Genomic DNA, 23,802 nt, shown 5'->3' on the forward strand with positions numbered 1-23,802 from the left:
TGTATTCTAGCTAATACGTTTCTAGATTAATAGATTTCAGCCATAACACAAATTGTTATTAATTTATTTGTTAAAATTCATCTATGCTTTCTCCTGTCTAGATCAAATGTTGTATTTTTGAGCTCTAATTTTATAAGTATCAAAAAATTTGTTGCTCTATCTTGGCTGCTCTTTGACTAGGTTTGTGGAAAGGAAGATGGTATTTTTTAAAAAAGTGAGCAATACACTTCTGTGTTTAGAAGTGCATCTCCCATCCATAAGTAAAACATGATATGTAAATATTGTCAAGTTTATGCACTTCATTTATATAACTGTGGAAAGAAGCGACTGGCTTAATAAAATTCTGAAGTCATTTTCAAAAAGTTCTGTGTTTTGTGCTTTATGAAATCTTGCAGGTGTTCTGTTTCAGCAGATGCTCAGCAATGGCCTTGCTGCAGCTTGAATCCAGCTGTTTTGTGTTATTTGCAGAGTGTGTCGTGTTCTGTAGTATTTTTATGGATAGCAGTATTCCTTTACTATGTTATTTCTTTCCCTTATGTACCGCGGTTACTTAAAATATTTTGGAGTCATCCTGCCGCTCCATTGTCTGTGAGATGTGTAACATATGTATGTGTGTAGGCTTGAGTCTTATGTGAATGTCCGTCTGTCTGTAGTGAATTTCATATACTTTTCAAGATGCTTGATTATGGAAAGGGGGGAATATTTTTAATGTAAGCTTCCAGATAGATTTTCTTCCATGGAGTTCAGCCCTTGAGGCTTAAAAATTTTGTTCCAAAACAAAACAAAAAAACACCTTTGCTGATACTCTTCTGCTGCCTCATGGGATACACTTCACTTGTGGTGATTTTTTTTTTTTTTTTTTTTTTATTTTTCAGTAAGCACAGGAGTTTCTCGAAACAGTGGCTTTCCTTTAGAGCAATGTTCTTGTTTTTAGAGTTGAAGAGTGTCATGGGACTTATGGTCCCTTTGGAGCCTCTAGGGGAATGCCAGAAACCAGCCAGAACTCCATCCCCCATGAAGTGCAAGAGGAGCATGCACAAACTTTGTCTTTAGCTTTGAGTGTTCGTTTTTCAGATACATTTCTCTGCTGTGAAAAGGAATTTTGAAGAAAATTATTTTTTAAAAATACTGTTTTTTATCTTTTATTTCTGTACAACTGTAACACTTTGACTATTTGCTGTGGTTGTGCATGCTGTTGCTCTCAGCTTTACTTTGAAATGCAGATATTCATTTTGTCCTGAGGAGGTAATAGCCCTTCTTTTTGTACATTAGGGGAATAAAGACTGTCAACAACCTCATCTTTCCTGAAGGGTAGAGAGAGGGTAGTTCATGAGGCACCCCAGCTCTGATTGTGGCCTGAAGGATGTAGTGCTACTGTGGTGGTTTTACCTTGCTAGGCAGCTGAACTCCACCACAATTGCTCTCTCCTTCCCCCTCCTCAAAAGAGAAAACATGGAATCATTAACATTGGAAAAGACCTCCAAGATCATCTGGTCCAAACTTCCCCCTGCTACCACTGTCACCCACCCATGTTCAACCTTTCCTTAAATACCCCCAGGGATGGTGACACCACCACCTCCCTGGGCAACCTGTTCCAATGCCTGACTGCTCTTTCTAAGAAGAAATGTCTCCTCATTTCTAATGTGAACCTCCCCTGGTGCAACTTGAGGCCGTTCCCTCTAGTCCTATCACTAGTTACCTTTGAGAAGAAGCTGACCCGCCACTCCCCACACCTTCCTTTCAGGTAGTTGGAGGGAGCAATGAGGTCTCCCCGAGTCTCCTCCAGGCTAAACAACCCCAGTTCCCTCAGCCGCTCCTCACAGGACCTGTGCTCCAGGCCCTTCACCAGCTTCAGTGCCGTTCTCTGGGCATGTTCCGGGGCCTCAATGTCCTTCTTGTACTGAGGGGCCCAAAGCTGAACATAGTATTTGAGGTGTGGCCTCACCAGAGCAGAGTGCAGGGGGATGACCACCTCCCTGGTCCTACTGGCTACACTATTCCTGATATAAGTCAGGATGCTGTTGGCCTTCTTGACCACCTAGGCACACTTCTGGCTCGTGTTCAGGTGAGCATCAATCAGGACCACCAGATCCTTTTCCTCTGCACAGCTTTCCAGCCATTCTTCTCCAGGCCCGTAGCATTGCAAGTGGTTGTTGTGAGCAAAGTGTAGGGCCCAGCACTTAGCCATGTTGAACCCCATCCCATTGGCCTTGAAGGAGAAAAAAAAAAAACAATTCAAAGGTTAAGATAAGGATAATTAAAGGAAAAATATTTAAGGGGAAATTAAATAATTTAACTAAAGGGAAAAGGGGAGGGGAAAAAAAACACACAACAAACAAAACAAGCAAAGGCCATGTGGAAGCACAGAGAGAGTGGAAAGAACTTTTTATCTGCTTCCCACCAATGAGCAATGCTTGACCATGTCCTTGTAGCAAGGCCTCAATATGCATAGCCATTGGGAGGACAGAACGTTTTCATAATAAGAGCCCACTCCTCCCCTCTCCTTCCCTTTTTCCACCTTTTTTTTTTTTTATTTTCTTTTTTTTCTGAGTGTGACATCGTATGGTATCCCTTTGGTTGGTTTAGGTCAGCTGTCCTGGTGGTGTCCCCTCCCCACCTCTTAGGCACCCCCAGCCCGCTGGCTCTTGGGAAGAGGTTGGAGGGAGTCCTGATGCTGTGCCAGTATCGCTCAGGAATAGACAAAAACACTGCTGTGACACCAGTGCTGTTCTAGCTACACATGCAGAGCACAGCACTGTATGGGCTGCTGCAGGGAAGGTTAACTCCATCCCAGCCAGACCCAGTTCACCAAGAAATAGAACTTGGGAACTAGCTGGGGAAGAGTGGTGGCAATCAGCTGTGACATCTGCAATCTGCAAGTAGAGAACAGTAGTTCGGAGGAAAACAAGGCCTGAAATGTTGATTCTTGGCCTAGTTTTAAGATACAATTCCTGACTACTTTCATAATATTGTGGTTAAAGAAAGATGCTGCCAGAAGTAGCTGGTAAGTAATCAGAAGCATCTTTGAGAACTTTTTTTTTTTTTTTTTTAATGGATTTTGCTTATTTGGGAAGGGGAAAACATCTTGTCATCCCTTGTTCAATGAATTAACACTGTGTAATCACCCATTTGAGCTGGTTAGTACCGTATGTCCGTGCTTTTAGTGAAACTTTGTGTTCCCTGGAGATGTGAGATTTTATTAAAATAGTATTCTGCTCAACTGAGATAATGGTTAAACTGAGCTGGTATGAAATGTGAGTAATGTCTTTTCTTCAGTTTAATATATTTTGATAGAAGAATGTGATGAGTAATGTTTGGAGCACAGACTGAAATTCAAGCAAAGTAGACTGCTGTTATATATTCTCCTTGTCAGTGACTCATTCAGATATGGTCATCGGTAACATAGCTTGAAATTTAAAATGATACGCAATGAGAGTTTGATCCTCGGTCTCTCTGGGATTCATTTTCTGTCTTCCTGGAGGCAATAAGAGTTCCTAGCTTTTGGAGAGCAACTTCAGGTTCTCAGCTGTAATCTGCACGGAGATACCCATTGTTACTTAACCATATGGAATTATGTATCTTGTGCTTAAAGCAGGGCTGTAGGTCTTGCTGGTATAAGAGAAGCAAGCTTTAAAGTGGCAGAAATTGAGATTCCTTTCAAACTTCTGGAAGAACTGGAATGCCTTATCTCTAGAGAGTCAGGCCCTTGCCAGTGAGAAACTGTTTTCTCTTTATGAACTCTGAAGCCTGATAGTACTTCTGAATCGTGTTTCTATGCTTTCAGCTTCCAATCTGACTACTGTGAATTTCATTAATTTCCTGGACATCCTTGAACAACTTCTTTCTTTGAGTCTTTCAAGGTAATGGATGCTTCTCTTGCAGTTTGCTTGCAGAGAAAACATTTTGGTTTATGTGCTTTGGCTTACCCTTGTGGGTACTGTTACATTTGTTTCAAGTTGTTCCCTAGTGAATAAATGCTCTGAAGACTTGTAGGGCCAAGGAGTGAGAAACTTTTCAGAAAAGTAGGACTCTTCAAGCGGTCAGAATCTTTCCCTTGGTTGTACTTGAAAGTGGTGAAGGAAATGAAGCATATGACAGCTCCCATAAAAATGGTGAACTTGCTTCATTGATTTCTGAATGACACAGAATTTGGCACCAGTTTTGTTTGTTTACCATGGTGATAGAATTTTCTATAGATACTGATAGATTTGGGAGTTTCCAGTTCAAATGTAAGTCTAGCTGAATTACTGTATTCAGAATTTCTTGAATTCTCATGCACTTTCTGAAAGGAAGTGTAATCATATGCTTACATGATGATTCATTGCAAATTCAGTGTCATATGGCTGTTATGTGCATTACTTCTAGTGTAATTGGATCAATTATTTGAGAAAGAAATGTAATGATTGGGAAAATTGTGGATTTACCCAACTGAGGTCACTAGAACATAAACCAAGGTTTTAACAGCTTTAGGTGCATTGTCTAGAGGCAAAGACAATTTCCTAGATGTCACAGTTTTTGATGAGCTGCATTCAGCAAGAGAGAAGGTATTCAGGAGAGAGATGGTTGGTGGGAAAGCAAAAGCGAAATGAAAACACTCCTGCTTCAAGTGGTATGAAAAGACCTAGAGAAGAAAGGAAAGAGCACTACTGGGGTAGTATTTTCAACCCACATGGGTCTTTGAATGTAGAGTTCCTGCAAAGCACAACAGTTGAGATCACTTTGGGACCACAGAATCTACATGTGTTATTATACCGCTGTGTTGATGGAGATTAAGAGTTGGCAAGAGGAATAACATATTTAGCATTAACTGTTTTGTCCTTCAGGAATACAGAGGACATTTTTGATTGTTTTGGCTTTTTTTTTCTTCTTATTTGCTAGGAATTGAGATTTAACTTTTAGGGTGATGTATTTGTAATGAATAAACTATGTGTGTGTGCCAATGACAGAGGAAATGTATGCATACAGACATGAAGTCTGACTTCAGCAAGATACTCTTTAAGTATAATATGTTAATTGACTTTAAGGTGTATATCAGTTGGAGAAGTATTTCAACATGCTTTTTGTATTCCTGTTTATTATTTGTATTTGAAAACCCATGCTGTAGCAACAAGATATGGATTTATCAAAAATAGTTGTATATGAATTTAATTCCTACCAAAATGATCAAAACTTTCTAATGGAGAAGGAGGGAAATATATAAGCTAGGGGCTGGGGGTGGGGAAAGGGAAGCTTTTCATCTATTAATTCTAGTATTTATGTACATAACAGTGCTTCCAAAAATGTGTTATGATTTTAGAAACAAGTCCTCTGAATACATCTTAATTTATTGCTAACTTCGTTTTATAAGTGCAGTGAAACTGGATTACTGTTGCCATTTCAAGCTTGTTCATGCACAGATATATTAATCTTCCTTTCTGTCTGTTACATTATATGTTACTGTGGTATCTGGACAGTTTACTTCTGAAAGGTACCTAGCTTCATGTCATCCCCGTCTTGCAAAGTTTAGTATCTCCATTTTAGAGGTGATGCACAGCTGCATGGAAAAAAATAAGCTATTTGTTTACAGTAACTCAGAGGTCTGTGGTGAGGCAGGGAACTCATGGTGTTTCCAAGATCCAAAAATACTAGGTCATTACTTCTCTTTACTCAATACTTCTGTATTCCTTCTTGCTGGGCAAACTTTTCTGTGTGCAAGTCGCTTAAATTATTTTATATTCAAAGTCAAAATGTTTATTGAACCAAAAAACTTGAGCAAGAGGCCAGACTAGATAAACTTCTGCAGTCTGTTCCAGTCTGAATTGTCCTACGATTCTGCATTGTGCAATTCCTGTTGACACAAAGGTCTGATCTTTTTTTTTCCTTTTTTTTTTTTTTTTTTTTTAATAGCTATGAGTGCATTATTTGAATAAAGTCTACCTGCTACCTCTGAGAAGCTTTTTGCCATCTTAATCTAAGTAGATGGAGTATAGCTCTTTGCAGCAGTCAGAAGTTTCATGGCCCATAGTCCATTTGTTATTTTGGGGCGTATGGTTAACTCTGATGTTTATAACTGGTTTTAAGTTATTGTATGTTAATTGAGATTCTGAAAGAGTATATAAGTCAGGGCATCACTGATTGCTTTTCTGTGGCTTATATGAAGTAAAAGCACAGTCTTCATTCAGTGCCTGGTCAATTTACCAAAAGGAATGGTTAAAATGGACTTGAATGGAGCTTGAACTTTCTATGATGTATTCTTCTTCTGTTTTGTTGAGCAGCCTAAGGAGAATTATAGTCCTTATGCTTTTGCTTTTATCTGTGGTCTGGATGAAAAAGGGGTATCTAGAGCTACTGTATATGACACTCTTAAAATGGAGAGATGATTGTTGAAGTGGTTTTTGTCTCCCTTTTATCTGATTGTGTATAGTCTCTCTGCAAAGGAGTCAGTGCCAAACTTGTGAGTGGAAATGAAATGAGAGAACTTCAAAGCCCATGGATGATGGATTTTACAGGTGGGATTTGAAACTAAAGCTCCTGTTACCATTTACTTCCATTCTGTTAACACTGCCTGGCACAACTTGCGATGTTGTTTCATGAGCTGCTGGAGCAACTGGTGTTGCTTATGAGTGAAGTTTTGTAAGTGGCAATTTCTCAAATCACACACTCGTTAGTATAGTGGGTCTGGTGTGCAGAATATGGTTAATATGATAGATTTGCTTGTAAGCTCCCAGTAACATTGACTCCTTTATCTAGTCAGTACTCTGATGTGAGATTTGGCAGTGTTAATGTCACTCTTGAAGCCTTTTGCAAACCAGTCAGCCAGTAGGTTTCCTTTTTCAAGAATCACAGAATGGTTAAGGTTGGAAGGGGCCTCTGGAGCTCATCTGGTCCAACCCTGCTGCTCAAGCAGGGCTGTCCAGAGCAGGTTGCCTAGTGCCATGTCCAGATGGCTTTTGAAGATCCCCAAGGAGGGAAACTCCACAACTTCTCTGGGCAGTCTGTTCCAGTGCTCTGTCACTCACACAGCAAAGAAATGTTTTTTAAAGTTTCTACTACTTCTTGCAAAAATAAATAAATAAAATTCTGATACTTCTGTATGAAGAGAACCAGGCCGTTTATGATAACACTGAGATTGTTAAGGCTTTCTTAGAAGAATGTGGTGCTCTTTTCCATAAAATGGGGTTATTTTTCAGGCCTCTGAATTTTCAGCTTGCATAAAAGAAAGATGTAGAAGAGTTTGATATCACAGATGCCCTTTTGATACTTAACTGAAGTATTGTCTAAAATAAAGTCTACTGGAGGTAGCTCAAATCTGAATGATATTCTTGAAGTTCACTACGAATTGCCTGTTAAAATGCTTGTATTTGCTTCTTCTAATGTTTTTAACTTCTCACAATCACTTTTTCCTGTTTCCTAGAGCAAATTTGCTTCAAAGCATTTGTGTTGCAGATAATGAATGTTGCTTTTGCTGCCTTAACGTTTTTCAAAGACGTTCGTATCTGTGTGACGCAGGTGCTATTCTCAACCTGAACCTGCAGTGAAAGCTTTTTCATGAACCTTTTAAATAAAACATGGTATTGTGCTTGATAGACAATGGGAATAAAACCGTATCTTAGCTATCTGCATGTGCGTGCTGGGAGGGGGAAGAACATAATGTTTTTAAGAGAAGAGAAGGGCACGTGTGTTCTGTGGAGTATTGTATTCATCTAAAAGAGCTGGATGCATTCTTCGATCTTGACTTTTCCTTCTGGGAGGGAAAAAGGGGGGAGTGTAGCTGGGGGTAGTGGTGGACATTCTTGCAGGGGATTAATTCTGAGGTGACTCAAATAGACACTTTGATCCCTTACATCTGCAGGTTGGCTTGTTTTAGCTTGTTAATATACATAGCAAACTCTCTCTTTCCTTTTATGTTTGGAAAATTGCTCATAGCCCACACATGGCTCTGTAATTGGGGAGAGATTGTTCATTCTTGCCTCCAGGAAGACATTTCTCTCTGTCTGCTGAACTGGAGTTCCAGACTGGGTGGAGAGAATGCAAGAAAAATACAGGTTGCAAGCATGGATACAGAGCTCTTATTTGAGCTATGATTCTTTAAGAAATGGACACTGATCCATCTGTATTTGTGTCTAGATATCTTCAGACTAATTGGAATGCCATGACGTTTTGCATGAAATTGAAGTTTTCTGTTAGTCTGCCTCTTTGTCAGCACATAGCTGTGTTTAGCTGTCTCTCCGTGACTGAATATGGTCACAGGGGAGTTCTTAGTTTATATGAGACGTTCCCTGAATGTAAACATCCATGAACTGAGATTAGGATTTGATTCTGTCATATAGTTCAGCACAAGTGAGCAGGAAGACCAAAAAGGGCATCTGTGCTTGTTGTACAGGTCTTAAACAATTAGTGTCTTTTGTATATGTTTATTTTTTGCATGGAAAAGATTTATTTTTAATACTTGGGTATTTGGAGTATGGTAGTTCAGGTTGCTGAATTCCAGGGTTTGGTTTGGTTTAGCTTTTAAGGATTTTATTGCTTCCTCTAAGAAAAAAAAAACACTGAACTCTATTTTGTATTTATTTGCAGAATGACAACATTCCTTTGTTTAAAAGGATCTGGTCCCGGTACTAATGTTTTGTTACCTGTTCTGTCAGCAGTAAATTAGACAGGGCTGATCTCGACTTCTGCAGTTCAAGGTTTTATCATGCATAAACACAACATGGTGGTGGCTGCATACTATATGTGAATAATGAGTAAGGGACTGTGTGGGGACAGGGTGGAGTCTCCTGGATGTATGCTGACCTATGGCCTGTTAGGTTGCTAAACAGACCTGTTTTTCAGTCCAAGGTGGTCAAAGAATAACCAAACAGTTTCTAGAAAGTGAAAAGATGGAAAAATAATCGCAGCTAGAGGAAGGTGAAAACTGCAGTAAATACAGTATAGTAATAAGGTGTGAGTTGAACTTAATGTGAACTGAAAACTGGTTTGAGCAGTTGCTCCGTGCTTTGCTTTCCTCTGCCTGCCCCCTCTGCCCTGCTCTCTCCCCCCTCTGGTCTTGTGTTAAACTAGATGCAGAAACAGACTGGAAGAGCTTCAGTCCCAGTGGGACCTGAAACAGAACAGGACTGGAATGAAACGTTGCCACGATTATCGTATAAAATGTCGGGAAGCTTTTCCAGGTGCTTTGGGAAATATTTTTATAGTTTTACGTAACTGTTGTTTGACAGACAAAAGAGAAGTGGGTATACTTAAAGCATATACATGTAGCCATGCAGAGGTTAAATGCTATTTAAAAATTGTTTTAATTAAGGGGGGGGGGGAAGGGGGAGATTTCTAATTGTAGTGAAGTATTTTTGGAATTTGCCCTGTCAGTTAGTAATATTTGACTAATTAAAGCAACCCTTTGTTTAAGCCAGGCTGACAACAGTTCATCTGGAGAGTTGGCTGGTGGTCAAACCGAGATATGTTCATTCCTCAGCACTTCTGCCTATATTTATATGCTGATGTTTCTGAAGTAATGCTTTTAACTTGGAAGAAGGTAATCACATCTGTGAATTCCTTGTGGTTTCTCTGCTGCTGAGGGTTGCAGACTATAAACAATTGTACTGCCTTAAAGCCTGGTGTGTAATGAAAATGAACGAATAAAAACAAGCATACAGGCAGTAGGCCCCTCTTTATGGTTGGAGGCATCAGGTTTGTTTGGATGGCAAAAGTAAGGGATTATAAATTTTTGCTGAAAGAATGTTACCAAGAGGCATTTCTCTCTCATACTGCATTTCTCTTGTGTATGCTCTTGAGAACATGTTCTGACTGTTGTTTGGTCAACAAAATTTTGTATGTTTGTGGAAAATTTGGAACTTGTACATTCCCTGTAAAGGAGAGGGAAAGGGCTACAAAAATCGTACAATCTATGCCCTCCCCCCTCCCAGTCACTGGATGTTTTCAAGATGTGATTGGGCAGGATGTTTCAGTTCCCTTCCATCCTGGGCTGTTCTGTGATTCTGATACAGTTTAGTGAGATTTTCTGTATAATCCCAGTTAGAGCACCAGGGAGATTACTGGGACAGTTATTTGGAAATTGAAAGCGAGTAGTCATTTTGGGCTACAAGAAGGGAACAGGTCTGAGTTAGGTAACAATTGTGTTTTATGTAACTGTTTTTCTCAACATAATGGTTTAAATATTTATTCTTGGATGAGTGAGCAAGTTAATCAGCTACAGAGCAGGCACTGTATAATAGCTTTGTGAACGTCTATTGTATTTGGTTTCCATTTCCACAAGAGCTTTAGAATCTTGTAGCCTAATGTGATCCTTGTGCTTAAGTAACTTTACATTATCCTGGTTCATTCATGTGACATCAAAGATGAAGCTACTTGTGCCAGTAGCATCAAATCTTTTCCTGGCTGGGTGGGAGTAAACAGAGCTCCCAGTTAGTAGCACTCTGTGCTAGGCAGTGACCAGAGTTGGTGTCATTTATGAAGACAAGTTATTTTTTTGTGTTCTGACTATGGGTTAATATTTGAGTGGGAAAAGCTAATTGGAAAGGTGGAGACCATCGTGACAGACAAGGGGTGTAACTGGGTTGATTTTAAAAATGTTTACAATGATAAGGCGGAGCTAATGGTAACATAATTGGAAATTTTAAGTATGCAAATCTGCAGGTCAGCAGAAATAGATAGAATTACTGATACCCATACCAAAATGGGAGGGATGTTAGGTATTTTCAGAAATTGTCAGTGTATTTCAGAAAATACAAACCTAACTACTACTATCTTTTGCTCCCTTAAAGTTATTTTTAACTTGTTAGGGCTTAGGTGAGCATAGACTCTGTACAGTATTGTCCCTGGTTAATACTTATAGGGGAGTACGATAAAGACTTTTTGATTTAGTATACTGTTATCACTTCTCAAACATTGTGAGAGATGCATGTTCAGAGTGGTGGGTACAACTAATCTCGTAATATCAAAAGAAAGTAAATAAAAGGTATACAAAATCTACAGGTTTCAGGTAAAGCTCTTTTCATCAGCTTGTTCCCATAGATTCATCTGACAAGACCACACAGGAACACCAGGAAAAATACAAAACAGTGTTAGTAAGAGATGTTTATTTTGCTGTCTCCCCTTGGCCTGTTGCTCCTGGTTTAAAATATTCTGGTCTGCAGTGTGGGAGATGCTGGCCCAGAACCAGCCAGTAGCTGTGCAGTGGGTTTTCCTGCTCTTTGGACAGCTGTACCTCTGGGCAATTGCTGTTTAGTGACATCCTCTCTGTGCTGCTGAAGAACTAGAGAGAAGAAAGAGGTGGAGCTTGGGATCTGGCTCAGACTGCCAATGTCTGGGTTGGATTTCTTGGCACATGAGAGAAGTTGATGATTGTACCAGGAACTGCCTGTGCTGAGTGTTCTTGAGTTCTAAGAGACTCTCTTGTAGTGCTAGGTATCGCTCAACCATTGTTAGTTAATCACTTTTCAAGTACTCAACTGGAATGACAACTAAACGGCAGGCTTGCTGGGTAGGAAAATATTAGAAAGGCAGATTTTTACTGATGATTGATAGTTCCATGATACATATACTTTCAGTGTGCATGCTTCCTTAGTACAGCAGCTGATAAATGCACATGCATACAAGGTGTGCAAACTATTAGTTTACATGCTTCTGTGTAATGTTAGCCAGTACCTGCAAATTATGTATTAATGTAGCATGCCTGCCTGAAGCAGGAGTTTGAGGGTAAAATGGAAAGATCAGGTTGTGTAACACATCTAGCCTATATGACATTGCTCAAGTAATTCACTGTATTGCTATTAATAATATTTTTTCAGTTTCTCAGTGGTTGATTTACTGATATGTATCCCCATCCCTCTCAGTTGTTCTTCCTGTTCATTACTCTGCTGCACAGCTGCTGCTGTCTGTCCTTGTTCTAGCCTGGTTCTGACCTGTTCTGTTGCTTCTGTTCTCCATTTCTTCACTTTCTGCAGGTTTTGGTAACTTTATTATTTGCTTTTTGTTGCTGTTACTATTTGGTTCTTACTTACCACATCATTAATTGGTTATTATAAGACAGCTATTGGTAGCTCTTCAGTATTTGGCCTTATACCTAAGTGCATTGTGTCATGGGAGAGTTTGGATTGTTGCATTGCTGCAGACCTTTGTACATTTGCTGCTGTAGTTTCCTGATGCAGCTGGTTAGTGAGCCTACCAGGGGAGGTGCCCCGCTGGACCTTCTGTTTGCAAACAGAGAAGGACTGGTGGGAGATGTGGTGGTCGGGAGCTGTCTTGGGCAGAGTGACCACGAAATGGTGGAGTTCTCTATTCTTGGCGATGTCAGAAGGGGGACCCGTAAAACCGCTGTCTTGGACTTCCAGAGGGCAGACTTTGAGCTGTTCAGGACACTGGTTGGTAGAGCGCAGTCCTGAAGGGCAGAGGAAACCAGGAAGGCTGGGCTTATGGCTCGGGATGGCTCTTAATGGCTCAGGAGCGGTCTGTCTCCACGTGCCCAAAGATGAGCCAGCACAAAAGAAGACCGGCCTGGTTGAACAGGGTTGTGGCTAGAGCTTAGGAAAAAAAAAAGGTTTTATAATCTTTGGAAAAGAGGGTGGGCCACTCAGAAGGATTATAAGAATGTTGTAAGGATGTGTAGGGACAAAATTAGAATGGCTGAGGCTCATCTGGAGCTCAATCTGTCTACTGCTGTTAAAGATAACAGAAAACGTATTTATAAATACATTAACACGAAGAGGAGAACTAAGGAAAATCTCCATCCTTTACTGGATGTGGGGGGAACCTTAGTGACGAGAAATGAGGAAAAGGCTGAGGTGCTTAATGCCTTCTTTGCCTCGGTCTTTAGTGGCAATACCGGTTGTTCTCTGGATACGCAGTACCCAGAGCTGGTGGAAGGGGATGGGGAGCAGGATGTGGCCCTCACTATCCACGAGGAAATGGTTGGCGACCTGCTACGGCACTTGGATGTACGCAAGTCGATGGGGCTGGATGGGATCCACCCAAGAGTGCTGAGAGAGCTGGCAGAGGAGCTGGCCAAGCCGCTTTCCATCATTTATCCTGGCTATTGGGGGAGGTCCCAGTCGACTGGCGGCTAGCAAATGTGACACCCATCTACAAGAAAGGATGGAGGGTAGACCTGGGGAACTGTAGGCCTGTTAGTTTGACCTCAGTGCCAGGGAAGCTCATGGAGCAGATCCTCCTGAGAGTCATCACGCAGCACTTGCAGGGCAAGCAGGCGATCAGGCCCAGTCAGCATGGGTTTATGAAAGGCAGATCCTGCTTGACGAACCTGATCTCCTTCTATGACAAAGTGACGCGCTGGGTGGACGAGGGAAAGGCTGTGGATGTGGTCTACCTTGACTTCAGCAAGGCTTTTGACACCGTCTCCCACAGCATTCTCCTCAAGAAACTGGCTGCTCTTGGCTTGGACTGGCGCACGCTTTGTTGGGTTAGAAACTGGCTGGATAGCCGGGCCCAAAGAGTCGTGGTGAATGCAGTCAAGTCCAGTTGGAGGCCAGTCACTAGTGGTGTTCCCCAGGGCTTGTTACTAGGGCCAGTTCTCTTTAATATCTTTATCGATGATCTGGACGAGGGCATTGAGTGCACCCTCAGTAAGTTTGCAGATGACACCAAGTTAGGTGCGTGTGTCGATCTGCTTGAGGGTAGGAAGGCTCTGCAGGAGGATCTGCATAGGCTGCACCGATGGGCTGAGGTCAACTGTATGAAGTTCAACAAGGCCAAGTGCCGGGTCCTCCACCTGGGATGCAATAACCCCAAGCAGAGCTACAGGCTGGGAGAGGAATGGTTGGAGAGCTGCCAGGCAGAGAAGGACCTGGGAGTGATGGTGGATAGTCGGCTGAATATGAGCCAGCAGTGTGCTCAGGTGGCCAAGAAGGCCAACGGCATCCTGGCTTGTATCAGGAACAGTGTGACCAGCAGGGCTAGGGAGGTGATCGTCCCCCTGTACTCAGCTCTGGTGAGGCCGCACCTCGAGTACTGTGTTCAGCTTTGGGCCCCTCGCTACAAGAAGGACATGGAGGTGCTTGAGCGGGTGCAGAGAAGGGCGACGAAGCTGGTGAGGGGCCTGGAGAACAAGTCCTACGAGGAGCGGCTGAGGGAGCTGGGCTTGTTCAGCCTGGAGAAAAGGAGGCTTAGGGGCAACCTTACCACTCTTTATAAGTACATTAAAGGAGGCTGTAGGGAGGTGGGGGTTGGTCTATTCTCCCATGTGCCTGGTGAGAGTTGCGCCAGAGGTGGTTTAGGTTGGATATTAGGAAGAACTTCTTTACCAAAAGGGTTGTTAGGCATTGAAATGGGCTGCCCAGGGAAGTGGTGGAGTCACCATCCCTGGAGGTTTTAAAAGATGTTTAGATGTAGAGCTTAGTGATATGGCTTATTGGAGGACTTGTTAGTGTCAGAGGTTGGACTTGGTGATCTTGGAGGTCTCTTCCAACCTAGATGATTCTGTGATTCTGTTGTAAACAGATCTGCTAAGGACTATTGAGATGGAGGGAGTATGTGTGGAAGCATGTACTTTGTGTGCTTAATGTTTTTATGTGCCTGCAAGAATCCGTATACAGTTGGAAGAGATTTGATTAGGTCTTTGAGGTGAAGATAATTTAAAAGAACAAAACTTTAATTGTCAGCTTTTCAAGGATAGACACCTCATGCCTTTTGGACTTGTTGTTAATGTCCTTCAACACTTTTTTTTTTTTTTTTTTTTTTTTTTGTGAAATGAAGATGAGCCAAGTATATTCAAAAATAGCCCTTTCCCCTGTTATTTAAAAAAGTGGATTTAGTCTTCGTATGTCTTTCTCTGCTTTTATTATGCAGAGATTGTTGTAGCATCAGAGTTGTCAAGGCCAATTCATTTAACCAATAAAAGAATAAGAACCATCGACAAACACTGAACTTTCACTATGTACCTAGTCCTTTGCTGCTTTTAGGCATTTCCTTTTTACAGTATTTTCCCACACAGAACAAAGTGTCAGTTTGCAAGTGAGATGAAAACAACAAGTTTTCCAGTGTCTGGAGTAACAGTTGTCCTAATGGACTTTCCATCTTTCTCCTAATGTGTTTTCCACTAGTAGAGATTCATGCGCACTGATGAAGTGAAGGTGCTGAAACACAAAATATGAAGAGCTGATGACATGGAAAAATGTGAGATCTGCAGCTGTTTTACACTAAGAATGAAGAGTGACCAAGGGCCCCTGTTTGTTCCTGCTGAGGGGAGAGGGAATGAACTTCTGCTCTGTACAGGTGGCTGATTCGTAAGGGATAGCTGGATCAAGGAGAGCAGTGAAGATCTGGGGACAAAAAGACAACATTTTGTTGCCTTTCTCCGGCAAGTGTACTGCTTTGCCTGTGTCCTACTGGAACGAGTATTGGGGCTGCCAATGGGCATACATTCAAACCTGCTTGTGTGCTGTTTTTCTTCAACAGTTGTCACCCACCTCTAGGCAGACCGTGGCCTATTGTCTGCTGGACTGGAATCTCAGCCAGGTCATAAGGGGTATGACTTGAAACTGCCTGGAAAAACAGCAGACATGAAAACATACTGGAATGTTGTGTTGAATTTTTGAGGTAGCTAGTGGGGAGAGAGAATTATTTGATCATCTGTTGTGTCCAAACATTTTATTCTCCTGTTCCTTCTGCTTTCCAGTGGAAAATATCTTTCAAAGAAAGCTGAATTATCTGATACGGCTTTGTGTTAAGAATTTAAAGCTTTGAAAGGAGCACATGGAATTGATGATGTAGATGAAGGGCCCCCTCCAAGGTGGGTAGATGAAGAGGGGGGAAGGGGTAATGGGGATGAAGAAGAGCTGTCTTACAGATGTGATCCTGTTTTGGGCCAGTGCGTTTTGTAAAAGTGTACTGTCTACAAATGATAAAAGTAAATGTATTTTTTATGAAGGAATTGCACTTAAATGCAGGTGGCATAGGTCCTGTCTCTTGTTAGGGCAGTGAAGTTGCTTTTGTGTTTAGTCACAGCTCCATACTCCTCACTTGATACAGCTGTTAAAGCTGCAGTCCCTTATTCCAGAATCCGATGGCGAACTGTTCTTGTGCTATTGCTTCTCTATGGCATCTTGTGGTATTTTGTGTCTTTTCAGCTTTTACCTTTTTTAGTTCAGATGTGTAAGTAAAAGAGCTTTGTTTTGTGTACAGGAGCCAGTACAATTTCTCATTCAGCTAATGGTCAGTGTCTTTTGTGGCACCTAGAAACAAAAGCATGAAAATCTAGATCTAGAGACCTGTATGCTAGGGTACATTAGTTGAACAAAACGTGGAGCAAATCTATCCTCTCTTTTTTTAATTGCAAACTTTAACCTGAATATAGCTCATTCCTGCCTATACAAACATTTATGGTAGAAGGAGAGGATGTATGGAAAGGGGTGACTAAAATGTTCGAGGGGATGTAGCAGCCAATTTTTGTGAAGAGGTAGAAAGGAAAGGACTGGGATTCTTCAGTTTGAAAAACAAAGTTCTTGGGGAATATGATCAATGTTTTACAGAAACATAAACGTGTTAGGTAAGCTGAATGCAGAACTAGTCATGCAAAACCACCGTGCAGGAACTGTCGCTTGTTAGAACTAGTGGGAGTTTGCTTTAAAATGCTCAAATGAAGGTGCTTTAGACAACAAGGAGTATGACTTCCTGGAACTTTCTGCCATTGAAGTTGTAGGGGCATAACGTACCAGCGTGTTCAAAGACTTGGCAGAAGTAGTGGAATTAGAGTAGTTCAGTGGGAAGGGACCTACAGAGATCAAGTCCAACCGCCAGACCATTTCAGGGCTAACCAGAAGTTTAAGTAAGGGCATTATCCAGCTGCCTCTTGAATATTGACAACTATGGGGCATCAACCACCTCTCTAGGAAACCTGTTCCACTTTAACCACCCTCACAATAAAGAAATGTTTTCTTATATCCAGTCTGAACATCCTCTGTCTCAGCTTTGTGCCATTCACTTACTCCCTGTCATTGATTACCAGGTAGAAGAAATTGGGCACTTCCCTCTCTTCTTCTGCTGTGCAGAAAGTTGTGGGGAGCAGTGAGGTTGCCACTTAGTCTCCTTTCCTCCAAATTAGACAACCTTAACCTCTCCTCATAGGACATGCCTTCCAGCCCATTTGTCAGCTTTGTTACCTTTCTCTGGATGCTTTCAAGTATCTTTTTTTTTTTTTTTATATATATATTGTGGAGCCCAGAACTACACACAGTATTCAAAGCGAGGCCACACCAACACTGAATATAGTGGGAGAATCAGCCCCTTTGGCTGGCTGGCTGTGCTGTGTTTAATGCACCCCAAAATGCAGTTTGTCCTCCTGGCTGCCAGGACACACTGCTGACTCACATTGAGCATATGGTCAGCACCATATCCTTTTCTACTCTAGTGGAAACCAGTATCTATTAATGGATATAGGAAGACTGGGTGGGGATGATCTTTCCAATGTGGCTGGTGCAGTGAGGGAGGGGAACGTAGATCAGGGCTGGGCTGTTTTGCGATGTTTGAATGTTGTCTCCCTTTGACACAGCAGTGAAGTGCTTGCTTGGTAGGTGACATGCCTTTCTGGGTCAGCGTAACACCCATACCTTATGTTTAAAGCCATATTTTCTAAAGCTGGCTGTTGATGTGGTGAGTAATCATTGAGTGCAGGGACTTTGCACGTCTGTCACCTTTCTTTGAAGCTACATGAGTACTCTTAAGCTCATTTGAACAAAACCTTCTGTTTTTAGGTTTGATCTGGAAAAGGGTATCTGAAATCATGGTATCTTGGCATAATTTCTTTTTACAGCAATAAAGACACCTGATACCTTTTGTCTGAGAAATTGCAAAGGCTTCTGCTGCTAAAATGATAGCACCAAACAGTATAACAGGGGAGGAGGGGGGAGCAATGCTATTTTTCTGTAACTTTCTGTTATTTTGCCACTTATGCTCATACAGTAAGACAATTTTGTAACACCAAATCATAGGATTTTTTTCCCCTCTTGATGTGAACTGAAAGTGAACTCAGCTGATTCAATGAGACATTTTTTTTCCTTGTCAGCATCTCCATGTGTCTTCATAATGAGACTTGTGACTCAGATGGAGTTGAGCAGATGATACTAGGAAGAATACTGCCAGCTCAGGCTGCATTATTTTAACTCAGATCTCTTTTCTAGCTTAGGCTACTACTGTTTTTTTAAAGATTAAATACCTTGAAGAAATAGGGTGTAAATGCAGTGTTGAACAAATACTCTTTCTTTGCAGTCCCTGTGAAGTTACTTGGTAATAGTAAATGGTAGTGGCAGTGGTATGACTAGCTATTTGTGTACATTTTATTTTCCGTGTGTGTCTATACTATGTCCACCACTACAGCAATAATCTCTGAATGTGGGTGAGACAGAAATGCAATATTTTAGTCTGTAAAAATTCTTTATTTTTATTTATTTTTTTATTTTTTGGCCACTATCCCATATTCTTGCTATGTATTGTGCACTCTGGAAAACTTATATACCAGTGATATAGTGGTGGTACTTGCATGTACTTCACTGTGTATGATACTGTGTTAATTTAGTGTCATTTGGCTAAAATAAGTGCTACTTTTGGAGCAATAGTATGTTCTCCAAGAAATTACTCTTATATGAAATTCTCTGTAGCTCTTTTATGTGTTAAGAGTGTTTGCTGTTTGTTTTTTTTTTTTTTTTAATTCTTCGTTGTATATTTATCCTGTCTTCTGAGTAAAACTTGCCATAGTCACTTTTTATAGTTACCAAAAAGTTCTTATTAGGCCTGTATGCATGGTAGACACTGATAAATATTACTCTGATAAAGAAACCTGCAGCAAATGTGGAACATTGCTTTAGGAGTAGGAAGTTAAAAATGCTGTTTACCACAAGGGGAGGTGGAGAAAAACTGTAAACTCTTTTGAGGTATTAATAATACCAACTGTTACATTCCGAGGAGTGTGACTTCCTGTCTCATCAGTATTCACTAAAGGGATGTTAGTTAACGGGAACTGTGGGTAAATTGATGGGATTTTTAAATTTGATTTCTCAGCTGGATCTCTAAGCTTAGTAACTGCACTGAATTCATGTAAGGGATTCACGGGAGGGGAGGAAATAGAAAGGTGGCAAAAGCAACTGAGTGACTGAATAAAAAGGCTGTAGGGCATGAGTACTCTGGCATTCCCCTCATCTAGCTGTTCTGGTTGTTTTTTTTTTTTTTTTTTTTTTTTTTATTTCCCTGTAGTCACATGTAACTTAATAGAAAGGGCTGTAGGGCATGAGTACTCTGGCATTCCCCTCAGCTAGCTGTTCTGTGTTTTTTTTTTTTTTCTTTGTAGTCATGTGATTTATTTTTGGAGCTATGTTAAAGAAAAATATGTGTGTGTGTGTATATATACGTGTGTGTGTGTGTGGCTTTGTTTTGCAAAGGTTTTGTAACTGGGGCTGAGCCTTTCCATAAAGACCTCTTTCAGTCATCCCTTAATTGAAGTTTCCTTTTGGTTGCTGAGCCCCTGAAAGGTGGTAGGGAAGGAGAGCCCTTGAAAGGGAGTTTGTGCTTCTGGAGCTTTAATTGCTGCTTTTTTAAGGTTGCCCCGACCTGGAAGTTTGCTGCAACAATGGACCCGTGTCTGTCACAGTTGCAGAGGAATAACAACTTAAAATACCCTTTTCTCTAATACACTGCTACCAACCTCCCCCTGCCCCTGTGTATTTAAAATAATAGGAATAATCATTTTACTAGCCCATGGTTTTAAAGCTACTATGGAGAGTAAAATAGTGCACAAAGAGAATCCCAGGAAATTGTAGTACTGGTTGGTAAGTTATTTAGAGAGAGGACACAGAAAAGGAAATTGTATTAGCTTGACCATGGGCAGGAAGTGAATGAAAATATGAATCTTTGCTTTATATAATTGCATGCTGTGCTAAGAGGGCTCTAATAGGCCATGTAAAATTCAACAGTAGAGTTGGACGTAGAGAAAGCTTATGGTGCTTTGTTTGTAATTTTCTCTAAGATAGAATATGTGGCATGAATTGTTGGAAGTGTTGGAGGTAGGTAGTGAAATAATGTACAAACAGATTTTGACTTTTTTTTTCTCTATGTGGACTAACATTTCCCTATGTGGACTAACTTAAAAACTCTGATTATTTTTAATGGCAATTTAAAGTGAAATTATATTTCCTCATAGTTTAGTCACCGCCTAAGTAACTTTGGAGGGAACTACTCTTCTAGAAGTTGTAGTTGTTTGTTTGTTTGTTTTTTGTATTGAGCAAGAGTGTGTGTATATATATATATATATGTGTGTGTACTTTATATATAGAGAGTATATTAGTATATATATCCTTTTCTTGAAGATGGTTTGAGCAGGTTTAATTTTACAATATCTATTTCATGCTTTAAAGATCTAGGTCTTGTGACTACATTCACGAGGAATCAACCATTATCACCATTGGAGTCTACATGCTTGGAGTTAAAGAAGTGTTGGTTGGTTCTGTTCTTCATTCAGTAATTAATTGCTGGTGCAATGTTTGGGAATAAGATTGTGAATGCATCTTCCATCCATGTAATAATCCAGTGTTAAGTCCCTGTCAGTGAGGAACTGCTGTATTGTTTTTGAGAAAACAAAAACCAAAATACAACCAAAAATACTCACCAACAAAACAGTTGATTACTTTAGTCAGTAGTGGCTTAATCAAAATCTGGAGAGGGTCTTTTGTTTAAACCACTTTTTTTTTTTTTTCTTAAAATGTAGAATGCTTCAAGAGTCTTGCATAGCTCTGAGAGACTTGCTGTGAGGTTTTTTTTTTTTTTTTTTAACCTGATGATGATCCATGTGTTGCTACATAATGAAAATGCTCAGTGTTGAGCATTTGAAATTCATCAGAGCTGAGGATGCCAATGTAAATCTTTACACAGTCTGCTCTGTTACACTGAGGTAAGTATAGGATAAACTTTCAACTTCACTGGATTTCTGTATACCATAGAGAGCAGAGCATGGCCAAAAATATTTGATTTCCTTGTGTGGTAAGCAGAAGAGTTTTTCCTTTTCAGAGACATCTCATAATGTTAACAATTGAGACCAGCCGCAGTTAGTCTCTTCCTCAGGCAAAAATTCAAAGTTTGTAACCTGTGGTTCTGCACTGTATTGTTCCAGTTTTTCCCCCTAACAGTCACATGCAATTTAGATTCCAGCCTTGCATCTTGTGAAAAAAGGAGTATTACTTGTTCACTTCCCTCCCGTGGTTGTTTTCTGGTGTGGTTATTTTATTTTTTCTCTTCGGTATTCTCCTTAGTGGAGAACTGAAGAAGCTGTACCAGGTGATGACATAGAAACCGTGGCCTCGGCTCTCTTAGGTTTCATAGCACTTTATGTAGAGTTCTAGTGTAAACAGCTTTGAGTGCTGAATCTCATAAATGAGCTATTTAATTGAACTCCTTGGAGATCCAACAGTGGAATAAGCAGTCACGAACAAATAATCCACATTTTCTAATTCAGATGCAAAAGCTGTGTTTCCAAAACATCGAAGAGGAAAACAAATTATTTACATTATAAATGCAGCAGTCAGGTTGCCTAACTGATCAATTAATGTCAAGACCCATGTTCACTGCTCAGAAACTGGTATTTAATGTATTCTTGGGACAGTTGTCTTGCTTTGGAACAGTGCAAGTGTCAAAGCTTGCAAAGACGTGTTTGTGAGGTAGGAAATAAGGGGAGGAGGTCTAGATGTAGAATAAACTTTCTGGCAAGCTTATCCATAAATTTCTTCATAACTGCAAACTGTGCAGAACTGTGCCTTTCAGAGGGAGCTGCAGACTTGTTGTGTAAATGTTACCCAGAAGTAGAACTCTGGAAGCAAGAAGGGTGGATAAAATCTAAAATGAGAATTCTTTTATTTGTGTATCCATATTTATAAAGCAGAGAAGCTGTAGCAACTCTGAATATTGGTGGAGATCGTGGTGTTGCTAATTCATAGTGCAGAAGAGGCTGTGGATATGAGGGCCTCTTAGATCTTTGGGCATAGTGCTTGAACCTGCTAGGGTGCATGACTTGTCTGTAATGACAGTAGTGACACTTTTCCTCCTAGACATCTTAGTCTTTTCAGAAACACTCCATATTTTCAAATTAAAAAAAAAAGCCAAGGCAAATTTTTTGAAAATAATAAGTTTTGTTTGCCATTAGATATGTTTCTACAAAATGCTGGAGTTCAGCTGTTGTTTTTATTTATGGTTTAATATCAATTATAATTATGACAACAGCTTTCAATTCAATATGACATAGCATATTGCAAATGTCAGCAGGATTATAAATAGGGGATATAAGGGAATTTGTGACTCTAGATTCTGTGGTTTGTGATTGAAATATGTGTATCTAATGATGCATTGCAATTACAATTCAAATTTATTTCTCAAATGTTTCATCTAATGCCTCTGAGGACAAGGACTCTTCTGCTATTTCCCTCAGTAAGTTCTGCTAATTAAGTGGTAGAAAGATTTTCCCGGGAGTCCAGCCTGAGTTTATTCTCTCAGTCTAAGTAATTTCTACCCTGGTGTTTCTGACAGTACTTTAGTTATCTTGGCTTTACGCTGTGGCTAGGACCAACATTTCCTGAAGCTATTGTTAATATTAGACTAACTGTTTGTACCTACTGGTGAACATGGCTTGAGACAGAGCCAAAATCTGCTCTGGAGCACGTGTGCCTCTGAGCACCCAGGCCTACTCCAGGCTTACTGCTGCTTCTAAGGGCTCCTATAAAGTTTGGGGTAGGCCCCTGTGGAGGCAGCACGCAGAAGTGCCAGGGTCCTGTGGTGCATCGTTTTTGTGGCCTTTCCTATGTCTGCCCAGCAGCTGTGTTGTAGGTGTTATTAGAGACAACTAAACCTTTTGCCTAGGGCCATGTTAGTTAAAGCCACAAAGAAATCCCATGTAACTCATTGCACCACACTGAATCTTTCCTAAAAACTTTAGATGTGTGAATGAAAACTGCACTGTGGGGATCTGGCCTGCCTGTGTGCAGGGAGACCCCTTTCTGCTTCTGGACAGTAAAGCTTAGTGCAGCTGAAGTGTTGAATACAAGCCCTTTTGTAGTGCTGAAGTTAAGAATAGCAATGTGCAAAGGGTTATAGCAAATAAGGTTACATCAGGCTGGTTGCGAGTCACTAGTGGGGTCCCCCAGGTTTCAGTTTTAGGGCCAGTTCTCTTCAATGTTTTTTGTAAATGATCTGGATGCAGGACTGCAGTTAAGTTTGAAGATGATGCTAAATTAGGAGGAGCTGACTCCCCCGAGGATGGAGAGGCATTTTAGAGAGATCTTAACAAATGAGAGGTCTGGGCATTCACTGACTGCATGAAACTTCGCAAACCCAAGTGCTGGATTCTGCACCTGGGACTGGGTAATCCTGAAAATATGTGTTGAGGTGGAGGTGAGAGTTTGGAGAGTAGCACTGCGGAAAGTGACTTGGAGGTGCTAGTTGATGGCAAGTTGAATATGAGCCAGCAGTGTGTTCTAGGTGTGAAAAGGGCCAGCTGTATCTCAGGATGCATCGCACACAACATAGATAGCCTGTCGAGGGAAATGATTGTCCTATATCTAGTTAGATATCTTGTTATATCTATAGTTAGGCACTGTTCTGGCCTCATCTCAAGTACTGTGGGCAGTTTTGGGCTGCATGATATAAGAAGGATATAAAACGATTAGTGTCCAAAGGAGGGTTACAAAGATGGTGATGGGTCTAGAAGGGAAGACGTATGAGGAGTGGCTGAGGTCACTTGGACTCTTCAGCTTAAAGAAGAGGAGACTGAGGGGAGACCTCATCACCGCCAACAGTTTCCTCACAAGAGTGATCAGAGAGGGA

At 40.8% G+C, this 23,802-nt stretch overlaps 1 protein-coding gene across 6 annotated transcripts in view; it reads left to right on the top strand.

Moving 5' to 3' along the window:
- The window catches only part of TNS3 (tensin 3), a 247,381-nt gene that overhangs the window by 42,165 nt on the left and 181,414 nt on the right, over positions 1-23,802 (top strand). The window lies entirely within an intron of this gene.

This window comes from Aythya ferina, assembly GCF_964211825.1.
Source record: "Aythya ferina genome assembly, chromosome: 2".
NCBI lineage: Eukaryota > Metazoa > Chordata > Aves > Anseriformes > Anatidae > Aythya > Aythya ferina.